Below are 24,628 nucleotides of genomic sequence, written 5' to 3' on the forward strand. Positions count from 1 at the left end.
GAGGTAAGTTTTTTTCAACATAATCATATATCTGTTTTCTAATCCAATCTCAAAGTTTCTAAGTGGTAATATTTAATTCCTTTAGCTAGAAGGAGAAGCTGCTAGCTATTTAGGGAGGAAAAGAACATGTATTTAAAGGTGCTTTACAAATATTAAAATATTATCTTAATTGATTTGTAGAACAACTTTGACTGGTAAATGCTATTAAGATTCTCATTTTTACAGTTGAGAAAACAGAGACAGACAAATTAAGTGACTTGCCCAAAGTCGTATAGCTAATAAATGTGAAGATCAAATTTGAATTCAGATCTTCCTCATTCTAGGCATCTACTGAATCACCTAGCTGCCTCAGAAATGTGACATTGATTGAAGGTTTTAGATAGATATAATACTCTAAAAGTTTATATGTGCTATCTGCTTAATTTCTGGGTTTCTAGTGATATTTCTTCATTGACATTTATAGCAATTTGGAATAATACATAACAAGTTACTAATCTAGACTTTGTTGCTATGTCATTTTAAGTGAGTTGACTACTTATCTTTCTAGGTCACATTTAAAGAATGAATGACTGGATAAATGAAAAAGAATTTATCCAATGCTTTCCTAAGCACTGTGCTAAGCATGGAAGGCAGAAATATAAGCAAGGTAGTTCTGGCCCTCAAGGAGCTTAAATTCTACTAGGTAAGCAGGGAAGGTGTTTAGGTTTGGTAACTTGCAAAGATGGCAAGTGGAAAACTATACCGGCATTAACAGACATGCCCATTCCAGTAGTTATGTGAGCACTAGCTCAGTCAGAGTTCTGATAACAAGAGGTAAAAGGTGGTAGAAAACATTCTGAATCAGGAGCGTGGTCCCACAGTTCCGAGCTTAGTGGTTGGCATAGCTCTTCTAGGGTTAAATGACCTTTGGAAGTCCTATTTAGGTGCATTCTTCTATTTCTCCAAGACTGCCATTAATGGCTTTCAGTTTGTCTGTATTTGGGGAGGTTGGGGGAGAGACAGAAAAGCTAATAATTTATTTCCGTCATTGGCATCTAGAACATACTGGCTTTTATAAAATAAACCAGAGGTACCAAAACTATCAAAGTGGAATTGTTCCTTTGTGATTGTACATAAATTCTTTATCTAGATTTCTACATTCTAAGGGGGGTAATATTTGATTCCTCCAACTGTGTGTAAAGCATTTTAGACATTTAGAGCTGTGGAAATGAAAAAAAATTTTCTTGGTAGTCCATTTATGTTTATGTATATATGTACTATATTTTCTTAAATTTCTAGGTTTCTAGTGGTCATATTTCAATCCTTCAAATATTTTTACAGAATTCTGTCTGTTCAGAGCAATGCAATACAAGTTGGGCTGATCAAGGTTGAATTGTTTCAATGTGTTATAATATCAATATATAACATCAATACCTATATTGAGCCAGCCTATTTTCAAAGGGTCCCAGTGTTAATATTTGGTGCTTTCAGTTGGATGGAGAGACTTCTACCTATTTAAAGCAGTGTAACACAGAATAATTTCTTCTAGGTAGAATTTTTTGCTGTATATATATATATATATATATATATATATATATATATATGTCCTTCTTAGATACCTAGATTTCTGGGTGGTGATATTTTATTCCTTAAGGTCGATTTAGACTCATCTAGTTATTTAAAGCAATTTATTATCACATAGAACTTTCAAGTGCTGTATAAGCACATATTTGTTGTATGGATTGGCTTCAGTGAGTTTCTATATGTATTTGTTTTTTTTTAAATTCTCTTAACAATTATATACAATAAATTTCCACATAAGTTCCAAAGTTATATTATCCAAAGTGTCTCCCTTCCTTCCTTCCCTCTCCCCTGCTGGAGCTGGCATGCAATTTGATCTGGGTTCTACATGTATTATCATGCTTTTCACATTGTTCACTTTTATAAGTGAATAATCATCTATATACATATTAAGCTAAATATTTAAAGTTTGTGAATTATTCTAAATAACTACTAGGATACAAATATAAGTGGTAGAATCAAATGTTACTACAAGAAACCTAGACATTGTGGAAGAGTCAAAAGTCCTCCATTTTTCAATATTCTTTTTAACTACCTACAGAAACAAGAACTGAGCCTGTGATTTCATTAGCTTTGGTAACTCTAGAGGAGAAACTGTATCAATTCAGGTTAGAACATCCTTTGCAACTTATGGTCTTAGAAAGCCACCTTGTATTCTAAGAGATTCATGTGTCAGAAGGGGAATTGGACCCGGATCTTCTTGGCTGTCATTAACTAAACTGGAATGTCAAACACATAGCCCCAAACACTCCCCAGCATGGTCCAAACAAGATTAAATTATAATTGGGAAATAGTTAACAAAACAAATATAAGCAAAATAAAAAAGAGAGGATTATATTTGGAAGCTCAGACAATATATGAAGTCTCTAGGGATATATGAATATGATCTCTATTTGAGTTTTACACCACTGCTCTATGCCATGATTCCCTCACTCAAATATAAAATCAGTAACAAATATAAAGTAGACAAATAGTAAAGACATGATGATATAGACTTAGCTATATATATCTAGACCCATATCTATAGCTACTATATTTCCCTCCTCCCCTTCAATAGCCATCTTGGGTGCTAACACATGGTGATGAAGACTTTTGATGCTAACACATCAGGTTTTGCATTGATATCTACCTCTGTTTCATCTCTCAACTATCTTTCTGCTGTAACAGTCTTGGAAGCCTTTAGGGTTACCATTTACCTATTCTCCAACTAGCTGCATATCCTGCCTTTTTCCCACTGGCCACCAAGGAGTAAGTGGACACTGTAATAAAAGAGTAAACTGAGGAGAATTTTTACTTGTTGAATTAGAGAGGATAAACTGAGGGGAAACTGTTTCTTTACAATGACTGTTGTTCTCTGGCTGCCTGTGACTAGAGAGAGCTGCTAATAGGAACCTAAACCTGCTTATATGTAATGGAGGGATGCCAAACACACAGAGATGCTGGTACTCATAGGACACTGCTCTGGCCACAAACCTTCCATATCCACTTCTTCATATCCACGCATCTTTTCTTATGAATATTACACATGCAATGGCACAGATGACATCAGATCATTAAATGACCAGGAGATTGCCAGGTATAATTTAGGAATACCCATAAAGAATGAGGTAATTTAAAAAGTTAACAGTTTCAACAACATGAGTCTTCAAGAATCACATGTCTTGCACTGATGAATTTACATGTCACATATGAAGCAACATAACCAACACCTGAAAAGCTTTAAAGCTTGTCCTTCGATGATAGGGAAATTGGATTATAGTGAATAAGGTTTGAATCAGGGTACATACCAGTTAAAGGTTTGCACATAAAATGGGACCATCTGTTTTGCAGTAGTTTTCTATACAAGCAAAATGTGTAGTGTAAACTTAGGGAAACAATCCAAGACCAACAAGTGAGGTGCTTGTTGTCTTACAGAGGGAATAATAAAGCCCTGGAAGGTTAAGTGACTTGCTTAGGGTCTAAATAATCTAAATAAGTAATCAGTTTCCAAATGCCAATTTCCTGACTTGAATCAAGTCCAGGTTCATTGCTTTGTCCATTATACCACAGTGAATCAAGAAAAAAATTTTTTTGTTTCTCTCAAGAGAGGGCAGCCTGGTAATTAGAATTTTGTGGGAAAAGTAGTAGTGTTCTCTCACTCAAGTAATAGGTGGCCAATTACTTGTTGGGAATATTGTAGAGGGAATTGCTGTTGTCTAGTACATAGTAGGCACTTAATAAATGCTAATTGACTGGCCGGCTAAACTGGGTGGTTTTGAAATTCTATGATTATGGATATTGACATTTTTATCATGAAATTCAGTGATTTGCTCTATATAAGAGAGTTCAAAGCCTCAAACAACAACAACAACAACAACAACAACAACAACAACAACAAAAACCTTTCCTGACTATAGATTCATAATAAAAGCAGGATTGGGGAAGCGTAGGTAGGGTAGAACCTCAGACTGAAAGAACTCTGGCTGTTTGCTGAATGGACAGCCTCTAGAGTGGATGCTGATTGAATGTATTATAAAATATTAAAATGGAAAGGCAGAAGGAATGCTTACCACTAGTTGAGTGAGATCTCTCTAAAGAGGTAGTATAGTTAAAAAATAAATTCAGCTTGTGGTTTGTATTTGATTCTAGAGGCCACTGGAGTTTATTGAACAGAGGAATGACATGGATAAATATGAATTTAAATAAAATCATTTGGATATTGTGTGGAAGACAAATTAAAATGGGCAGAGACTTGAGGTAGGAAGACCAATTAGAATACCATTTCAAGTAGTCCAAAGGTGACAAAGGCCTTAATTAGGATAGTGGCCATGAGAGTAGAAAAAAAGAGACTCAAGTGAAAGATGTAGAACTAGAAATAACAAAACTTAGCAATCAATTGGCTATGTGGGATAATTTAAAGTAAAAAGATAAAGAGATGCTAGGTTTGTTAATCCAGATCTCTATAAAGATATGGGTACCCTTCAAGATATATGGAAATGAAACTTAAGGTGATGCTTATCAACTGGGAATGGCTAAATAATTTATGGTCTATGGCACTAATGGAATCTTACTGTAGCATAAGAAATGTCAAAAAGAAACTGTTTCAGATAAACATGGGAAGACTTGAATGGACTGATACATGATGCAGTGAATAGAACTCAGAAAACAATTTATAAAATAACAACACCATAAAGAAAAACAACCTTGAAAGACATAATTCTGGTCAACATAATGACTTAACATAACCCAAGAAAACAAGTGAGAGGACCTGCTATCTACCTCTTAATGTCAGGTGATGAACTCAAGGTGTAGAATGAGACATATTTTTGAACATGGACATTGTGGAGATTTATCTTGTTTGGCTAAACATATTTTATACAAGGATTGAATTTAATTTTATGGAGTAGAGTTGGGGAGAAAGAAGGGGACTACCAATGGTGACACCACAATTTAAAAAGAAAGAAAAGTTAAAATAGAGGGTCATTAAAGGATTTTCTTAAGTGCGCAGAAAAGAAAAGGAAAGACGGGTCAGTAGGAAATATAAGCAAAGCACAAGACTTGAAAATAACATATTGAATTTATTATAGACTTGGAGGAAGAAGCAAATTGCATGTAGTATACAAATCATGGTTTTACACACAATCCTTTCTGTTCTGCTTTGATTATAGAAATGTTCATATTATTTGGGGTTTGTTAAATTTAAAATTAAAAAATAATGAGATACATAGGAAGTTTAGAAGGGAGGTATATATGTGTGCACATTCATGCATATATGTGTCTGTATTTTCATACACATACATATATAGTTTGGGAGTCATCAGCTTAAAGATGATAATTAAATGCATGAAAACTTATAGTCACCAAATGTGAACTTATATGGAGAAAAGAAGTTACAGGACAGAGCCATCGAGGCAGACCCACAATTAGGAACATTCTAATATGCCATAATACTATGGAAAATAAACAAGCAAAAGGATTTGTCAGGAGAAGAACCAAGAGAGAATGTGTTATGAAACAAAAAAGATAAGAGCAACCAGATAGTCAAGAGTTTTCAGTGTTTCAGAGAAGTAGACAAAGCTGAAAATAAAGAAAAGATCCCCAGATTTAGCAATTAAGTGATCTTTGATTGGTAACTTTGGAAAAAGTCTCAGTTGAGCAATGAAGTTAGAAGTCAGTTGGCAGAGGGTTGAGAAGTGAAAGAAAGGAAAGGAAGTGCAAACGATGGCTATAAATAGCTTTTTTCTAGTAATTTGGCTGTGAAAGGAGTGTGTTAGGGTGATAACCAATGTTGTTAAGAAGATCTACAGAGGCTGGGACAGATTTGGGTAAGTTTGTAGGTGACAGTAATGCATCTCTCTGGTGACAGTATTTATACCACATAGCTTGCATAGTTTCTGGTTGGTTAATGTGTCACAGCCTATTCATGCCTACAGTGTACATGTTCATCTTGTCACTGCCAACTTTAATTCTTTGAGGACTATCTCCTTGCTCTACCTCCCCTCCATTTTTTCAACACACACACACACACACACACACACACACACACACACACACACACACCACGGCCACCACTATTGCTATCACCACAACAACTGCTTTGGGCACTTACTATCACCCAACAGAAACTATAGAAAACTCAGAAGTTTGTCTTTAAGGAATTCTATGTAAGCCAAAAATCTGCCCAGGCTCCTAATGATAGTTTTCAAAATGGGTTACTTTGTGGATTGGGAATAGTAAGGCAACAATTCTAGGATATAAAACACAGAGCAATTCCTTGATACACATATTTGTATTCATATTGAATCCTAGGATGCCCACCAAGGCTGCAAACTTTAGTTTGAACATACTGGTTCCTTTGCACAAATCATCAGGAATCCAATTTCCAGCACATACTATTCTGACACAAGCTTCCAACCCAACCTTCACACTTGTTTTTTCTTACACAGTGTGTTATACTCAAATTCATTTGGATTCTGAATTGAATCCCAGGATGAACTCTCTACATGCCAAACTTCTTTTCACATACACTGGGGAAAGTTTCTTCCACAATACTCAAAGTCAGAATTGAGTTTGCTACAGGTTTGGCCCTTTACTAAAGGCATCTGGGTTCAACAGCTCCTAGATTGATACCCGTGCTTGCCTTTGATTAGGGATTGTGTCAAAAAGGATGCTTGTCAGAGCAAGGAAAAGCCATCTACTCTGTGCTATAAGGAATAAGAAGAGATAGTTTCTGGCAACTTCCAAGATTGCCTCTTTTGTGGGGGATGGGGGGATACATCCTGGTTGGGGTTGTTGAAGGCTGTGGGAAGGAAACAAGACTGACAGTTTGTGGGGGAAGGGCCCAACTGGGAGTGGCAGTTGGGTCTTGTGACTAGCACTTCCTTCCTGCAAGGTGGGTCTTGCTTCCTGGGATTGGAGGGGAGAGGAGCTTGTTCAGCCCAGTCTGGAGTGGCATACTCTTCTTGGTTCAGCCTGAAGACACAGGCTTCTGAAGGTCAGAATTGTTCTTGTTTGCTTTCTGTCTATTGCTTAAGATTCTGAATTAGAACAAGGAGAGTAGACAGGAGTGGGACAAACCCTCCGCCAGCCTCTAGGGCCTGGCCCTATACTCTGAAACTAAGGGAAAACTCCCATTCCAACTGGATTATTAAACTTTATATTATTTGAATTCGCAGTCAGATAAGTGGACTATCTTTTCTGGTCATAGAGGGAGCTGAACTTCAGTTTCAGTCATTCAAAGACAAACAGACCTCTTTGGACCCCTGCTGTTTCCTCTCAGCAGGGGGCATCTCCCTCCCTTGCATCACCAAGCAATATACCCTCTCTCCTCTCTCTCTCCTCCATATCCTGCTACAAACCTCCTTTTATCCCCTGTTTTCCAATCTTCCTATTTCCTTTCCCAATAAATATTACAAGGCTCTCTTTTAAACATGAGCCATCTTTTTCTGAGAATGAGTCTGAGTTTGCTTGAGCCCATAGCTTGAACCCCTCTTGTAGTAGGGGAACCCTGGATTAACATCTGATTAAACTAGCATGAACTGACCACTCTAGGCTTTAAAAGACAAGAAGAGACAGCTTTTGACTTTTTTTCTTTCTTTAACAAAAATTATAATGAACCAGGAAATCATAACAAACATCTCCATATACAAAGAAGACCAGAAAATTGAAATTAAATATGAAATTATGAATACATGTCCACCTTTAAACATATAATTTATCATGTATATACAAAATATGTATAAATAGGTAAATATATACATATAACTTCATATACATATATATGTCTTTTTTTACATCTGTAACATAGCTTTTGGTATGCCTTAATTTGTTTAACACAGAATTTGAGGAGGTGAGATTACCTCCTTTGAATGGCCACCCAAGTTTTTAAGACTGGTAAGACCAACATGGTCTCTCTGTCATCTCTTCCATTGTACTCCTACCTGTTGTTCCCAATGTGGACACCATGAACTGAATCAGTGAGAGAGAAGGAGTTCTCCTTCCCTTGCTCTCATTTTGTTCTCAGTTCTGAGAAATTCGTGTGTTTGTTTCTGTTCTGTGTTGCTTGTCTACATTTTCAGGTGCTGGAGATGATCCCCACTGGACTTGAGTTTGAGCCATGCCAACTTTGCAGCCAGGATTGCAGGTAGGCATCCAGTCAGACCAGCATGGCAACCTGGAGAAGCTAAAATGCCTAGGACTTGAGCCCCAGGGGGATTTGGACTTTTACCTGGGACTGTGCTCTGTGGGAACTTACTTAAGCTAGGAACCTGATTCCCTTTCCCTCCCCAGAGACTGAAATGGTAGAGAGGGGAAAGGGGGTTATACCTTCCACATATTGGAGAGGGGATTCAAAGCATTATTCTGAGTTCACTATTCTGAAGTAAATATTCCTTTGAATAAGCTCCAACGTTTGTCTGTCTGTCAATCCAACTATCTATTTCTGTCTTTCTAGAATTTTACATGGTAGTACAGACATTACCCTGCTTGTCTGTGTTCCCTTCTGTTCTCTTCTGTGTATTTTAAAAGTGTTTTATTGAAGTTCTTGTCTTGTCTTATTTTATTTTTGCTTTGTTGCCACCCCTCACTTCTTTTCTAACGGTTTTCAAAGCAAATTCTAGCTCCCATTGAAAAGGGCACAAGTTCTGATCTCTAAACAACCCTGCACTCTATACAACCAAATTAGGCATCTTGCTATTTTTCACACATAACACTATGTCTTCTTTCTGCCATTGTACTGGTCATCTCTCAGTTAAGAATATAATTCCTCCTAACTTTTATTTCTTAGATCCTTCCTTTAAAACTCAGCTAAAGTGCCATCTTCACTGTGAAGCCTTTATTGATCCCTCTCCTAAACTCAAGCTGTTAGTACCTTGCTTCCCAAAATTATTTTTGTGGTAGGCATGGGGAAACTCAGGATCATTTGAGTGCCCTACAATTCATTTGATGGGATTGCAAAATATAATGAGCAGATAGCAGGTAATGAACTCATACCTCATAAGGGGAGATCTTCAGTGGCTTGAATGATCTATTAAAAATTATAAAGGGTTCAAAATTGGCACTGACCCATTCATAGCTTGTAAGGAAAATGTAAAGAAGTTTGTATATTCATTGCTTCTTTATGGAGTATCAAGAAATCTCTCCATTAATTCTATCAAATGAGATGATATCTAGCTATTGATTGGTACTGGGTTGCTAGACTTCTTCTGGCCTTTACAAAGCCAGACAGACCTGTAGACACAAAACAGTTTCCAAGAAGTCAGTTGAGACAGTTAATTCTTATGTCTGCTCCTTTCTAAATTTTGCAAGGGGGAGGAGAGGATGTCTTTCCTCCCTTCCAGGGTCCAATGTAAAGTCCTTTTGTGAGTCTATGAATCCTCCCTGAGAGTTGAGACAAATGAAGTCTCATCATTTGAGAGATTTATTAAGGCAAGAAGAAAGCATGTTATAGGAGAAGTCCTTGAGAAGGAAATATTCTTTGCCTCTTTGGTGGTAGTAGTGGGGTCTCTGTCCTCCTCCATCCACAATCAGTGGCATCTTACAGCAGATCAATTTGCCCAGTGGGGCCAACTAGAACAACTCCAATTCCTCTTCTAAAAGACAGTTCTTCAATACTTGAAAGACAATTATAATATGTCTTTTCTTCTACTCTACTTGCTCTTCTTCAGGCTAAATATACTCAATAATTCTCAAAATCTTTCATTCTGTTTGACTTTCTGTGGCTACACTTGTTTATCAATGTCTTTCCTAAAGTGAGACACCTAAAAGTGAATCTGACACTCCTAATATGATCTAATTAGGTCAGAGTATAGTGGGACTAGCACCTCCTTAATGCTAGATACTATTATATTAACTTAAACAAATTAGGTTAATGGACAGCCTTTTTTTTACAGATTAAAAAAATTAACAAAATGTTATCCTTTTACTTCATCACCAGATGGCAGGGTTTCAAAGCATTACTCCTAGTTCACTATTCATTGCCTCTCTATATTATTCATCTAATGGCTAGTGGTGTTTCAGAGACCTCTTTACATATTAGCTGGTTCATACAAATGTGGTTCAAGTCTTATGCTTTGTGAGGCAGCTCAGTGACTAAGTGGATTGAGCCAGGCCTACAAATGGGAAGTTCTGGGTTCAAATTTGGCTTCAGTTAATACTTCCTAACCGTGTGACATTGAGCCCTATTGCCTAGCCCTTACCACACTTCTGTTACGGAACCAATACACAGTATTGGAAAGTACGGAGTCAGAAAAAAATGGACTCATGGTTCAAAGTTTTAAAAAAAAGTTTAAAAAAAAACCCTAGCCAATTACTTTTAAATATATTGTTATGAAGCTGTGATCCACATATAGAAAAAGCTTTAAAATTAGTCCTAGACTATCCCATTAGGTGTGAGCTCCTGTGGAATTTTCTTCATCATTTTTTCCTTATTGATAGTCCTTTTTTTCACTCAGATTTGGCTGAAGAGTAGGGCTACTCAAAGGATGTGTTAATGGAGAGTGTTGTTGTGGGTATATTTCAGAAAGGAGCTCTGGTACATGGCCCCTCTGGGCTCTAGAATGGGAGTCAGAAGGCCTTTCAAGACTAATGGGGTATTGGTAATATCAACAGTAAAAGATGGCAAGAGCTTGGAAGAAGTAATAGCAGTCATGGAAGTGATTCTGCTTTTGGCAGAAAGAGATGCTATGTCTATGGTTTTACCCTTTGATTCAGAACACCATGTCATGGGCTATTGCTACAGAATTTATTATACCTCATTGCTATGAAGCATAAAGTCAAAGATTAACCACCAAAGTGCAGCAGCTGGGCCTCTGGAATTCTGGGCACTGAGTAGTCAGGTGATCCAAATATGTGAGGAGGGAGTTAGGACACTGGAAACAAAGAATGTATTTGTAAGCAGATACTAAGGAATGCAAAAGCTGAAAGAGTAACCAGGAATGGATGCTGAGAACAAGTTAGGTGAAAAGGAAAATTAGAATGGCTAAGAATACTAAGAAGAGCCAAAGGGGGAACAGAATTAGCTGAGAATCTGATACTGGAAAAGCAGATCAGGCATGCATGAAACTCAAGTAAGCATAGAAAGCTCGGTTGCCATATTGTATCTCATACTACTGGCCAACTACGTTTTTATATTAAAATGGGGACATTTTGGTCACATGCTCTTGCAAAGAAATGACTTTTTGGAATTTGGGAACCAATCAGTTATTTAGTGGTAAATAATAGATCCAGCTCTAGACAAATGTATAAAGTTGGTCTTTGTAGGAAGAAAATATAACATTGAGGTACCCAGTTGGAAGATTGGAGAAGGATTAGAGAAAAGAGAGTCATTTTAATTTTGTCTTACATGTGGTCAAAAGGCATTTATTAAGTGTTTAATATGTATATATATATACAAATATGTGTGTATATCTATGTATCTATTTATTGATCTATATTTCAGATACTGTGCTAAGATATAGAGATGCCAAGAAAAACCAGACATTTCCTTCCCTCTAGAAATTAATATTTTAATGGAGGAAATACCACGAGAATAACAATGCACATAACAAGGTATAAACAGTGTAAATGGAAGTTAATTCAGTAGTTCACAAAAGAAGCATGAACAAGAATGTCTTCCTACCAAAGATAGGATTTGATCTTAATCTTAGGGGAAGCTAAGAGACGGGGTGAGAAGAGATAGGATTTCTGGAATAGGAAACAGTTAACAACAAGGCATGAGTCAGGAGAAAGAGTGCCCTGCATGAGGAACAGCAAGAAGGCCGGTGTCAATGAATTCTAGAATGCATGGATATGAGTTGTGTGAGGTAGAAAGGCATCTGGCTGTGAAAGGCTTTAAGTGCCAAACAGAAGATATTATACTTGATCCTTAAGGAAATGGGGAGCTATAGAATTGTTGATTTCCTGGGGGAAAGGGACATGACTAGACCTGTACCACAGAGTAGAGAAGGATGATCATTTAAAACGTTATTGCAGAAAATTTCCTTGGCTCACTCGATGAAGAACCAGACCTACACTCAGAATCTTTCTAACTGTGTGACTCTGGGAAAGTCACTTAACCTTAATTGCCTAGCCTGACTGCTCTTTAGATCCAATTTTAAGACAAAAGATAAGAGTTTTTAATAAACAAAGAAAAAAACAAATAATATAAAAGGTTATTGCACTAGAACAAGTAAGAGTTGATGAGGGCTTAGCTACTAGAATAGAGACTGTGAATAAAGAGAAGGGGGCAGTGGTATATGGGTAAATGTTTACTAATCAACTTTCTAAGAAAAAATGTATATGGAACACACTTTTAAAATTAATCTGCATCATTAACATTTCCTTCATCACTTTCTTAAATCAGAAGAAAATCAACAAAACAGTAAATCAAGCTCTAATTTGTAGTGTTTGCTGATTTCTAAGGTGTAAATGACTCACACTGAAAATTTAACAGCTGGCTCTTGCAAGCTAATACAAGCTAGGTCCAGCACACCCCTGGAAGAGTCTTATAGGAGAGATGTTGCAAAAGCAGAAATGACAAGATCTAACAACAGTTTGTGTATGTTGGATAAATATGGGTAAAGAGTTCTGCATTTTTCTATATATTGGTTTGGGTCCGCAAGGGTAGCAAGTGATGGGTATATCTATAATTAGATTATCACCCTGTATTGATTTCGAATCTTGAACCCTAGAGACTACATTTCCCACAATCCCCTTTTCCTTTTCCTGTGTCCCTCGTTTTGTGTGATTGTATTTAAATGGTAGTAATTCCTCCCTCTTCCTCTTTTTGGACTTGCGACTGGGCTGAATTCAGGTACTTCTTTTGCCCTAGTTATTATTAATAAAACTTTAAAAATATAATATGTCATTACTGATAATTAATTTTGAAGCTCATATTTTTGGCTTACCACAAAGAGATTACGAATTCTCAAAAAAATTTTGAGCAGATAGCCTTACAGTAAAGATAGTAAGTTTGTCCAGTCGCTGCCCACCACGAGGTTCTGGTGGTGGGCTGTGCCTGTGCTCCTGCCCCACCCTGCCTCCTGCCACTGCCTGCTGTTTCTCCAGTCCATCTGCTTGGCCAGGATTCCTCACCACTCTCCACCCAGCTTGGAGCCTCATCTTGTTGAGACCAGACCCGCCACAAGAACCTGCCAATCCCAGCCATTTTTTTCCACAGAGGGTGACATGTAAAAATCTTTCCTCCTCAATCCCTTTCCACACTCCATGTGTGTGTTTCTAGCCACTTTTCAGTATGGAGAAAAGAACCCCACACTTTCTAATTTTCAAGCAGACTTTTTTAAAGCTGATCCTGGACTCCTAGGTTAGAAGGCTGTTACTAAAGGTTTTTCACAGGGAGGGCAGTTAGTTACAAATCAGTAGATTTAAAAGTCAGTTTTGGGGAATAAGCCTGTTTTTTCCCTTCTTTCTCTTGACCCAAAACACCAAAGAGAAGTATTTTTTCTCTCATGTGCAAATAAGCTATTGTTTTCCCTTAAAGTTTTGCTTCTTTCTGTTTACTCTTTAAACAAACCCATTCAGCATCTTTCATGAACAATGCTATTGCAAAGCATGCTTGAAACTCTGAAACAACAGTTTGAGTTGGTAGAACAAAAAAGTGCACTTTGGATCTGCTTAATTCTTATCCTGGGACTTTTTATTTTCATTGGAGTTTTCCCACTTTATTTCCTTCTCCTCAAGAATATGCTAAAAACCAACCTGAAATATTTTGACAAAGTTCTAAAAGTCCTTACTGCTCTTAACATGCAGAGTGGAGATTCTGCCCTGCTTCTATGAAAAAATTCAGAGAGCTGACAAAAGAAATCTAAATGGGGGAAGGGGAAGGAAACTAAAAAAATCTGGAAGTTTCTTGCTAACTATTTTGAGTTTATTCTCCTTCTATAATAGTGAACAAGTCTATTGGGATTGGTGAAAAAGGTTTTGACTACACTACCTGCCTGCACCTTTGTTTATATTATTGTATTTACTGATTGCTTTAAGGTGTAAATTTTTTTTTGTTTATCTGTATCAATCTAGTCAATACCTTTCTGTAATACTGAATCATTTTAAGCTACTATGTTTTGCCTATATTGATCTTTAATTTGTACCTTTACCTCTCTCTACTGAAGAACAAAATATCACTGTATAAGCCCATGAACATCTTGCCTAAAACCCTTGTCACTGGTCCCATTGAAGATCACATGTTGCCTTTGTTAATTGTCACATAGAAGATAGAAGATGGATTTCAACAAAACTGGTTAAATTGTATGCAACCTTTGGAGAAACTAATAAGCTAAAAATTTAAATGGTAATTCTAAGGGGTCCTCAGAAATAATTTCACATAACTTATGGTTTCTGAATGGTTGATATTTTCTATTTCTATTATGAAGAATGTTGTATTAAAGGTAGAGAAACAAAGAAATGTTCCTACCAAGGTGTTTATATGAATCAGGAAGCTGAAAAAAAAGAGCTGTAAAACTCTTCATTTTAATTTACTCCCAACAGAACAATCTAGATTTCTTCATGATGTTCTAAACCCTAATAAGTTTTACTTTGTTTAAAAATATGTTTGCCAAGGTTGAAAGATTTGCCACATTTGTAAAAATTGTGACAAATATTCATTAGCTCATAGGATTTTTTAATGTAATATAGTAACATATGTGAAATATGATAGTGTATTTATTTGCTATTGTAATTAACTGGGCTATTGTGAATTTTGGGGACTTTGGTACTTCTTTGAATGTGCATTATCTACTATGTTACTGTTTTATTCTGAAAATCATTTGTATTCGCACATGGCTGACATAGTGTGTCATTGATTTTAAGCTATATATTTTAATTTTTAAAACTTTTTTTAAAAACTTTGATTTTTTTATTGCATGTGCAATATAGTATCTGAGTTTTATTTTTCTCTCCTTTTTGTATTTGAAGCATGTCAAGAGTATTGATATTTTTCTTTATTTTTTTACTTTTCATTAATATACATTTTAAATACATTTGTTCTAATATTAATGCATGTCCAAAAAGCTTTAGACTATAAAAATTATGCCATTGATTGTTTAAAAGAATTATGGGACCTTGCTTCATGATTCTGTCTGATTCCAGAAGAAGGGAATATATAAAAAAGCCACTGTACAGTGCTAAAGAAGCACAGAGCACCTGCATAGTGCCTATTGAGCACAAGGTCAAAGAGACCAATCAATCCTGATTAGATTGATGAAAATTTTGAGCCAAGACAAGAGGACTTGAACTTGTTTGGGGTTTGAGGTTGCAGCTGTTTAACATGTATTAAAGGCAGGTCTTTCTTGTCCCACATTCTACCAAGTATCTCAAATTTAGCTCCTACCTGGCTCCTATAATCTAGTCCCTTTTCTGTCTTTCAAAGTGTGGCAAACTTTCTATAGTCCTGACTACTGATTGGGTAGTGCATAATTTCTTAAATCATTTTAATTGGGCCATGATTAAAGGACCTGTTGTTATAGGTTTGTTTTTCCTTTACTTAGATTTTTTTTTAGAAATAAGACTTTTACATTTTGTATTATATGCAAAAGTTATTTTTCTCTTTTATTTGGATTTTTTCATGTTTTTTTATTTTCTTTTGCAAATTGATTCACATACCTCATAACTCAGTCATGCATCCCTGAGTGATCCCCATGTTTGTTATTATTCACCTCAGGGGGTCAAGTTATTGTTGTGAACTTTGATTTAAATTTGAGCGATTTTAGGATATTCCTTGCTACCTCCCAGAATTTAGAAAGCACTGTGAAGATGCCTACAGAGAGCATAAGCTTCACCAGAAGATCCAGAGTGAACTTTGGGATGCAAATTTGAACTGGGGGGTTGAGGGGAAGGGGGGCAGGGTTGAATGCTTTTGTTTTTGAATGTACACACTTATGCCAAAGGGGACTTCCCCCTAATTGGCTTTTTGTCAATGCACTTATCATTGGTTTTGTTCCTTTCCTCTTTTATTTTCCTCTTATCCCCAAATTATTGTAATTTCCCTTTAAAAACCATAATATTTGTATATACTTATAGGTCAAGTTATAAGTTAGTTATGTTTTCATGATCCATTGGGGAGACTAGTCCCCCAAAGTATCACAGGAGGAAATGTATTGATTTAGAATCTTGAATCCTAGAGACTATATTTCCTACAATCCTCTTTTCCTTTTCCTGCATCCCTGTGTTTTGCGTGATTGTATTTAAGAGGTGGTAATTCCTCCCCCTTCCTCTTTTTGGACCTGCGAGTAGGCTGAATTCAGGCAGTTCTTTTGCCCTAGTTATTATTAATAAAACTTTTAAAATATAATATATAGTTATTGATTATTAATTTTGAAACCCACAAACCCTTTTCTAGGTTTGCTTTGCTTTTATTTCAAGCACTTATTTCTGCAAGATCTAGGGATGTGTTTCTCTGTGTGTGTATATTTAAAATAATTATCTTTTTGATCATGGGCTCTCCTACTTAATGGAAACTTGTATCTCTCTACGAGTATAATTTCAACAGATTTCTATTATTTTAGATTTTCCAAATGAAGTCCAAGTCAAGGCTTGATCTTCTTTCCCCTTGTTCTTCATCTCTGTTGAGTAAGGATGTGTTTCTTGTCTCTCTCCAGATAAACAAGCCTTTCTCCTACTCTCTTCCTGATCCAGCATCTAATCACACCAGATAAGGATTTAGTGGCCACATGATTTTTCTTATTTAAAGTGAAATAAAATAATAGCAATGAAAGAATTATGAGAAGTGGAGAAATGTTTTTTTTGTTGTTGTTGTTGGATTAGAAGCAGCGGTACTTGGTGCTATTGGCTAAAGAGGCAGAAAAACTTTTTCTTCCCTTTTCCTCCTCCCTCTCATAGGAGGGGAGATGAACTTAAATGAGTTTGGCCATTAATTAGGAGTTGCTCTCTCTCTCCTGGATGGAAACTCAGGGATAGGGAGATGTTCTGGCACAGTAATTACCTTGTCTTATTATGTCAGCTCTTGGCAATTTCTCTGGCTCCTCCCAGCTCTGATTATTCTGTCCCACAAAAAGTGGTCATCAAAGTCTTAGAAGGAGGGGAGAGAAAAAGGCATCCAGAGATTAGACATGCTATTCAACCTTGTCTGCCTGGGTGCTACAAAATGGAGAGTGTGTACTCTTCCATCATCATCATCATCATCATCATCATCATCTTCTTCTTCTTCTTCTTCTTCTTCTTCTTCTTCTTCTTCTTCTTCTTCTTCTTCTTCTTCTTCTTCTTCTTCTTCTTCTCCTCTCTCTCTCTCTCTCTCTCTCTCTCTCTCTCTCTCTCTCCTTCTCTCTCCCTCTCTCTCTCTCTCTCTCTCTCTCTCTCTCTCTCTCTCTCTCTCCTTCTCTCTCCCTCTCTCTCTCTCTCTCTCTCTCTCTCTCTCTCTCTCTCTCTCTCTCTCTCTCTCCTTCTCTCTCCCTCTCTCTCTCTCTCTCTCTCTCTCTCTCTCTCTCTCTCTCTCTCTCTCTCTCTCTCTCTCTCTCTCTCTCTCTCTCTCTCTCCCCCTCTCTCTCTCTCTCTCAGAATTCCCCAAGAATACAGTCTCAGAAAACCAAGGTCAAAAGACATCACCAGTACTAAATTATGGCACTACATCTTCTTGAGTTACTCATCTTGATCAAATGAGACCAAATTAGATAACATTTGTAAAAAGTACTTAGCACAGCATATTGACACATAGTGAGAGCTATAAAAAGTTATTCCTTTCGTTCCAAAGTACAGAAACCAAGATCTACACAAATTGTATTCAGTAAGGATAAACTGACAGATAGATTTCTCCAATTCTCTATCCACTGGGATGAACTTAGGTCAAAAATAATAACAAGCAATATGATAAAACAAAGTCCATCATGCCTGTAGTTATACACTGCTTTCTTGAAAATGGTTTATATAAGAGCTTCCAAGAAGCAGGTCTTAGGACATTTAGTCATTCCAGGTCTCTATGACTTAAGGCTATGCATACACTTTAAGTCACTAATACCATGCAACAATGTGTACATACGTATGTATATACATTTGTATATATAGTTTATATTTGTCCTGCATATATATATATATATATATATATATATGATAAATATCAATTTGGAAAGAGGTCTCTGATGTGGCTCAGGGGTTAACTTTTTATCAATGCCATGAGTACATGCACAGATGGTGTACTTATCTAATTTCAAAACTAGGATAGGTAAGTGATACAAAAGCTACTAGAATCTGGATTCAAAAAGATCTTGTCAGACTATGGTATAGTCTAAATTTAAGAAAATGAAATTCAACAGGGACAAATATAAAATACTACAATTGGGTTTAAAATATCAGCATCATGTACAAGATTGAGGAAAATAGCTAGATAGCATTTAATTTGGAAAAAAAATTTAGAGGTTTTAGTGGACTACAAGCCAGTGATGAGCTCATAGTGTTTTAAGCCCAACGTGTGAATGCAACTCTAGACTGCATTAAGAGGTAAGTAACAAAAACAAAGGTGGTAAGAATTTCCTTGTACTCTGCTCTGATCAAAGAGTTCTATGCTCTACTCATATATCAAGAGAAATGTTACTAAGTTGTAAAGTAAACTAAGTCTCAAGATTATCATATGCAAGTGTTGGTTGAAGGAATTGGAGATGTTTATCCTGGAGAAGTCTTTGGAAGAATGGCCAGTGGTCTCCAAGTTTTCAGAAGACTATCTCATGGAAGGGTTCAAACATTTTCTCCTTGGTCCAGTGGGTAGAAGAACAATGAGTAGAAATGACAAATAGACAGATTTAGACTTGATATGATAGTTTATTTATTCCCACCAATACAAAAGGAATCCCTTCACAACGTGTCACAGGAATTTTGTAACCATGACACAATCTTCTTACATCTCTGCAATTACAACATACCAATAGACAACTAGGTAATTCAGCAGATAGAGTACTAGACAGGAAAGAAGGAAGACCTGAATTCAAATCCCTACTCAGACACTAACCCACTCTTTGACTGAGGACAAGTCGCATTATCTCTTGGAGCCCAGTTTCCTCATCTATAAAATGAAAATAGTAATAAATAGTATGTCCATGGGTATTGTATGGATTAAATTAGTTAATAAATATACCACTTTGTAAACCTTAAAATACTGTAAAAATTAGCTTATTTTTAATATTAGCGTTCGTATTGTAGTTGTAGAGGATATTCCTGTAGCAACAGTAGTTAGCAACAGTGGCCAAGCAGAGGCAGCCAAATAACTAAGCAGTTAGTTTTGCTCCGCAAATATAACTTTCCAATTTCTTCAACATTCTGAATTACAACAGCCAAACATAGTTAATAGCCATGACCATGCTCTATTGGTCAGTAATGCCTTTGGAATAGTACCAGCAGAGGATGAGTATTGTGATTCTTTCTCAGCTTTGACCTTGGCAGTATATTTCATTTCACCTCTAATTAATAGATTTGGACAGATGAGTCAGCAGCCACATGTACACATCTACCATTGGGATGATTTTCACTTTTCACTTGGCCTTCAGAGACTCAACCTTCAACTTTGACAATAGACTCCTTTGGTTGGAATGGTATGAAATGAAGTATTGACTATTACTGCCCATCGAAACCTTAACTCTGTACCACTGCCTCCATGTAGAGAAAGCAATATGCAAGATGAAATGGGCTTCTTTAATTATAGTTGCAGTGGCTATAGCAAGAAATGTAGCAGCATCAGGAATAATAGCAATGGCGGCAGCAACCGCAGCAGCAGACACAGGCTCTAAGCAAAGCAATTTTTTGTTCCCCAGGCATGGCTTGTAGCATACATAGCAACAGCAACAAATAGTGGCTTATATCCCAGAGTTCCAGAAACAGTTTTCTAGTAACCAGCCATAAAAAGAAATAACTCCATATGGAGTTCTCAATTCTAAATCTGGAGGAAGAAACAAATCATAGTTTTATTTTTGCACTGAAGAAACCAAGTCAAATTCAAAACACTAGTTATTCTTAGGAATTTGGTTTAAAGTTTGTCCACATTTTTATATTACATTTAGAGTGAAGATATACCAAAATTTGACAAGTTTTGTTTTGTTGCATTAAAATTTAAAATTAGTTCCAAGTCTGGATATTCTGGCCCTATTCCAGGAAGGTTGTTTGGGAAGTATTAAAAGCTAGTGATTCCTTGAATTTTATGTCTTTTTTTTTTAAGAATGCTGAGTTTTAAATTTGCATCATTTACTGGCAAAAGCATTTGGAGGAATTATGTGGTACCAAACTGTTTAATTGGCAAACATTATAGCTTTTGAGATATAGATTAATTTATTCATTAAGTATTTACCTCTTAATCCTTAATAGTAATATAAATATTTTTTTGAAAATTATTCATTTCAAATTGAATTTTAAAAACATTTTATACATTTTCTGTTATAGTTCCATTACAAAAGCAGGTGATACTTCAATCCACAGTGGAACTCTCATCAATGTCTTCATCAATTCTCCACAGACTTCATCTGATATCTTGGATATTTTCTCTAGGTCTCATTTTTCTAAGGGCATCAGTGTAACATTGAGGCTATTAAGTAAATATCTTTTGTTCTTGATACATGATTGGCCAAACTGATGATATTTTATATGTACCCTGATTGTTGGTAATAAGCAATAGCCTATTTATGTTGTAGTAAGCAAAGGAAGATTGCAAAATTTCTGGCCCTTTTTGGAGATACCAGCTTGAGCGAAGAAAACCTGCTTGAACTGGCTGCAGGCAGCTAGAAGGAAGACCAAAGAAGAACTTCTCTTCTGGACCTACTTTGGACTTTTCCTCTAGGATCTTGGCTCATTTACTGGCCTCAGTTTGTGAGGTTCTGTTTGGAGAAAACTTAACTTATTTAGCCTATATAATTTAACCATTAGGATATTATTGAAGGAATTTAAGTTTGGGGATAAGATTAAGAAGTGTTCCTTCTCCCTTGTTACCCTCCTTTCTCTCCCTTTCCCATCAATAAATTTAAAATATTTAGATGTTTTCCCTCTTGTCTCTTTCCCCTTAAACAATCACACCATATCAATGCCAACTATGCCTCTTTCCATCATCCTCTGAGTGACCAATAATTATGATACTCTGAGTACTATGGAATCCCAATATAGCCATATCACCACATCAACATCAGAAGAATGTTGTAAAAATATATGTATTGTGAGGGGGGAAGGAAGGAAGTGTAATTATGTTCAATTTTCCTTTATCTGATTAAGATGAAAGTAAAAGATGGTTTCATGGGATGTCCATTCCCATATCCCTTCCTCTGTGACTATATAATGTTCATCTCATGTACCTCTATTATGCAATAGTTATTTCTCTCCCTTTCCCCCCCAAGAACAATCAATCCCTTTTCACTCCCATTTTGTCTCTTCCTAATGTATAAATGGAGATTTTCAACCTTTGACTTCATTCCCCAGAAGTCCTTAGTATTTCCCAAAATTCCCTATAATCCCTCCTGAGTCTCCACATAGGCGAGATCATGTTATTGGTATTAAAGTGGTTGTATGCTCCTCCCATGCTCTATTTTTGACCTATGATTGGGCTGAATTCAGGCAGTTCTTTTGCTCTAGTTATTATTAATAAAACTTTATAAAATATAATATTTAGTTATTGTATATTAATTTTAATCTTTACACTAAGAAAATTGCAACAGAATGAAACAACTCATTGACTTTTTTTTTTGCCATTTTAACCTTTCTTTATGATCCTTAAAGACATTAGGGCTCTGAGAAGGTATTTATTTGTTCCTTATTCCAATTAAAATGTAAACAATTCATTCCCATAAATTCCCTTTTAACCAAACAACTGTGTGCATTTTTATGTTTCTCTTGGCACTTACATTTTCATTTGTGAATGTCTATTCAGTTTGAGTTTTTTCCTCATGAGTGCTGTGAAATTCTCTCTTCCCTTAAAGGTTCATTTCCCCACTGAAGGATTATAACTACTTTTGCTGAATTGAGTATCCCTGATTGTAAACCTTTATCTGTTGTCTTTAGGAATATTGTATGGACAACTAAATAGCTCAGTGGATTGAGTGCCAGTCCTGGAATCAGGAAGATGAGTCTTCCTGAGTTCAAATCTGGTCTCAGACACTTACTAGCTGTGTGACACTGGGCAAGTCACTTATCCTGATTCATCTCAATTTCCTCATCAGTAAAACAAGCTAGGAATGAAATGACAAACTACTCCAGTATCTTTGCCATGAAGACCCCAAATGGGGTCACAAAGAATTGGACAGGACTAAAATGATTGAATAACAACAACAAATTTCAAGCTCTCTTCTTGTACATATATGCAGTTGCTGTGTTTTGAGTAATCCTTATTGCATGTCCTCCTCAGTACTTAATTCCTCCTTTTTGGCTGTTTGAAGTATTTTTTTTTCTTTGATTTGGAAGCTCTGAATTTTATGTATGATGTTCCTGGGAGTTTTCATTTTAAGGTTTATTTCTGATGTTAACAAATAGGTTCTTTACAATTTCACTTTCCCTAAGGTTTATAGATAGTCTTCATTTGTAATTTCTTGAAATATTATATCCACAATTTTTATCTGATAATTTTTAAGTGGATAATTCTTAGATTACTTCTCATTGACCTATTTTCTAGATTGTTTTTTATATAATATTTCTTAGATTTTTAAAAAAATATTTTGGTTTTATTTTAATATTTCTGCTATTTTTCCTCCAAATCTTTTCATTTCTGTGTCTCTTATTTTGTTTCTACCAGATACTCCTGCTGTTCCTGTGGACAGAATATTTTTTTCCTGAGATTTTACCTTTAAGTGAAATTGCTACCCTCTTCAGAGTTTACTCCCTGAGCCTCTCTCAAGACAAAGTATTTCTTTATAGTATTTGAAAATATTCTTGGTTTATTCATGTCATTCACTTCAATATCTAGGTTGACAGGTTAGTGGGGGTGCTAAGGGATTGATTATCCTTGGAGGGTTATTTTTGAGCCAGAATCCACAACCCAATAGCATTGGTAGGGCTTTTCTGGTCCTATGTTTAGTGGCCCAGACTTGCTTCTTGAGACTACTTCAAGGGAATGCTCCAGTACTGGATTCTTTTTTGGGATCTTTTCTTGTCATGTTTCTAGGACTTCCCTAGTGTAACAGTTAAATTAGTTTCTCTACTAAAAGTATTATATTTTTAGAGATTTACTAAAGATTCTTAGAAATCAAGGATAAAGAAATACAAAATAAGAAAGCATGTGCCCAGGCCACATAGTCCATTCACAGCCACTTACATCTTGCCTGCATGTGCTTAGAAGTGGAAGAAGAGAGATCCAAGTAGGCAGAGAGTCAGTTTAAATACAAATTTTGTTCTCGGCCCAGGTGGGGATCTCAGGTGAGATTATAGGCATTCTGGGAAGTGCCAAGGACTTCTGGGGATTGAAGTCCAGGGTTCAAATCTCCATTTTTACACTAGTCCTAGTACTAGTTCATTGAAATCCCTGTTGAAATCAAAAAACATATTTATACTATGTCCCCAAATCACAGTTACTTGGTTTTTTACAGTTTAGTAGCATCTGAATAGGAGTGAAGGAGGCACAAAGTGAAAGTAATCCAGAGTTCAATAATTAGTTTTTTAAAATGCCAGGGATTCAAAGATAAAGGATAGTATACAACTGAATGGGTTCACTAAAGGAAGGGTTGATATAGAAAACATAGGAGTGTGTATCCAGAAAAAGGATTCAAGATAAGCACTTAATTATTATTTCCCCTTTTATAACTGCTCAAATATATTTACCTTTCTAGGTTTCTCTTATGCTTGAATATCAAAGATTGTGTGTGCCCAGGTCAGGTTTTTTCATCATGAGTCCTCAGAAGTCCTTTACTCCAGAAAAAATCCCTTTTCCTCAAAAGATTATAATCGGTTTTGCAGAATAAGGTAATCTTAGTGGTAAGTTGTTTTTTTTTTTGCCTGTTGGAATACATTATAAATTTTGTTTTCCTTTATATTTAGTTGTAGCATGATCTTCTGTTAATACTGGCTGTGTTTTCTTGGTCGTTTAACTCTGTCTGGCTACACAAAGTTATTTTTTTCATTGACGTGAAACTATCCTAGGTATTTTCATTTTGGTGTTTCTTTTAGGATATATTACTAATAGATTCTGTTTCTACCTCATCTTTAGTTTCTATTAGATCTAAAAGGTCTAAGAGGTTGTGTGTGTGTGTGTGTGTGTGTGTGTGTGTGTGTGTGTGTGTGTGTGTGTGTGTGTGATTTCTTGAAAAAGGATATCCAAGGAGTTTTATTTGATCATGGTTTTCAAGAAGCCTTGAAAGTTCTTGAGTTCTTTCTTCTCAATTTATTTTCCACATTAGTTGTTTTTGTTGTTGTTATATATACTCCATATATTAGATTTTTTAAAAAATCTTTTTGCATTCTAGTATTTCTTATTGCATCATTGATTCATTGAGTTCTGCTTGCTCTGTTCTGTTTTTGTTTTGTTTTGCTTTGCTTTGCTTTGTTTTGTTTTTAGGTAGTCAATAATATTTGATTCATGTTTTCTATCTTCTGTTCTTAACCAATCATGCTGCTATTTTTTCCCTCTGAACATCTTCTACTTTTAATTTTTATCTTTTATTTAATTTCTTCCATTAATTCTTAGCATTCTTAT

The sequence above is a fragment of the Monodelphis domestica genome, chromosome 5, assembly GCF_027887165.1.
Source record: "Monodelphis domestica isolate mMonDom1 chromosome 5, mMonDom1.pri, whole genome shotgun sequence".
Taxonomy (NCBI): domain Eukaryota; kingdom Metazoa; phylum Chordata; class Mammalia; order Didelphimorphia; family Didelphidae; genus Monodelphis; species Monodelphis domestica.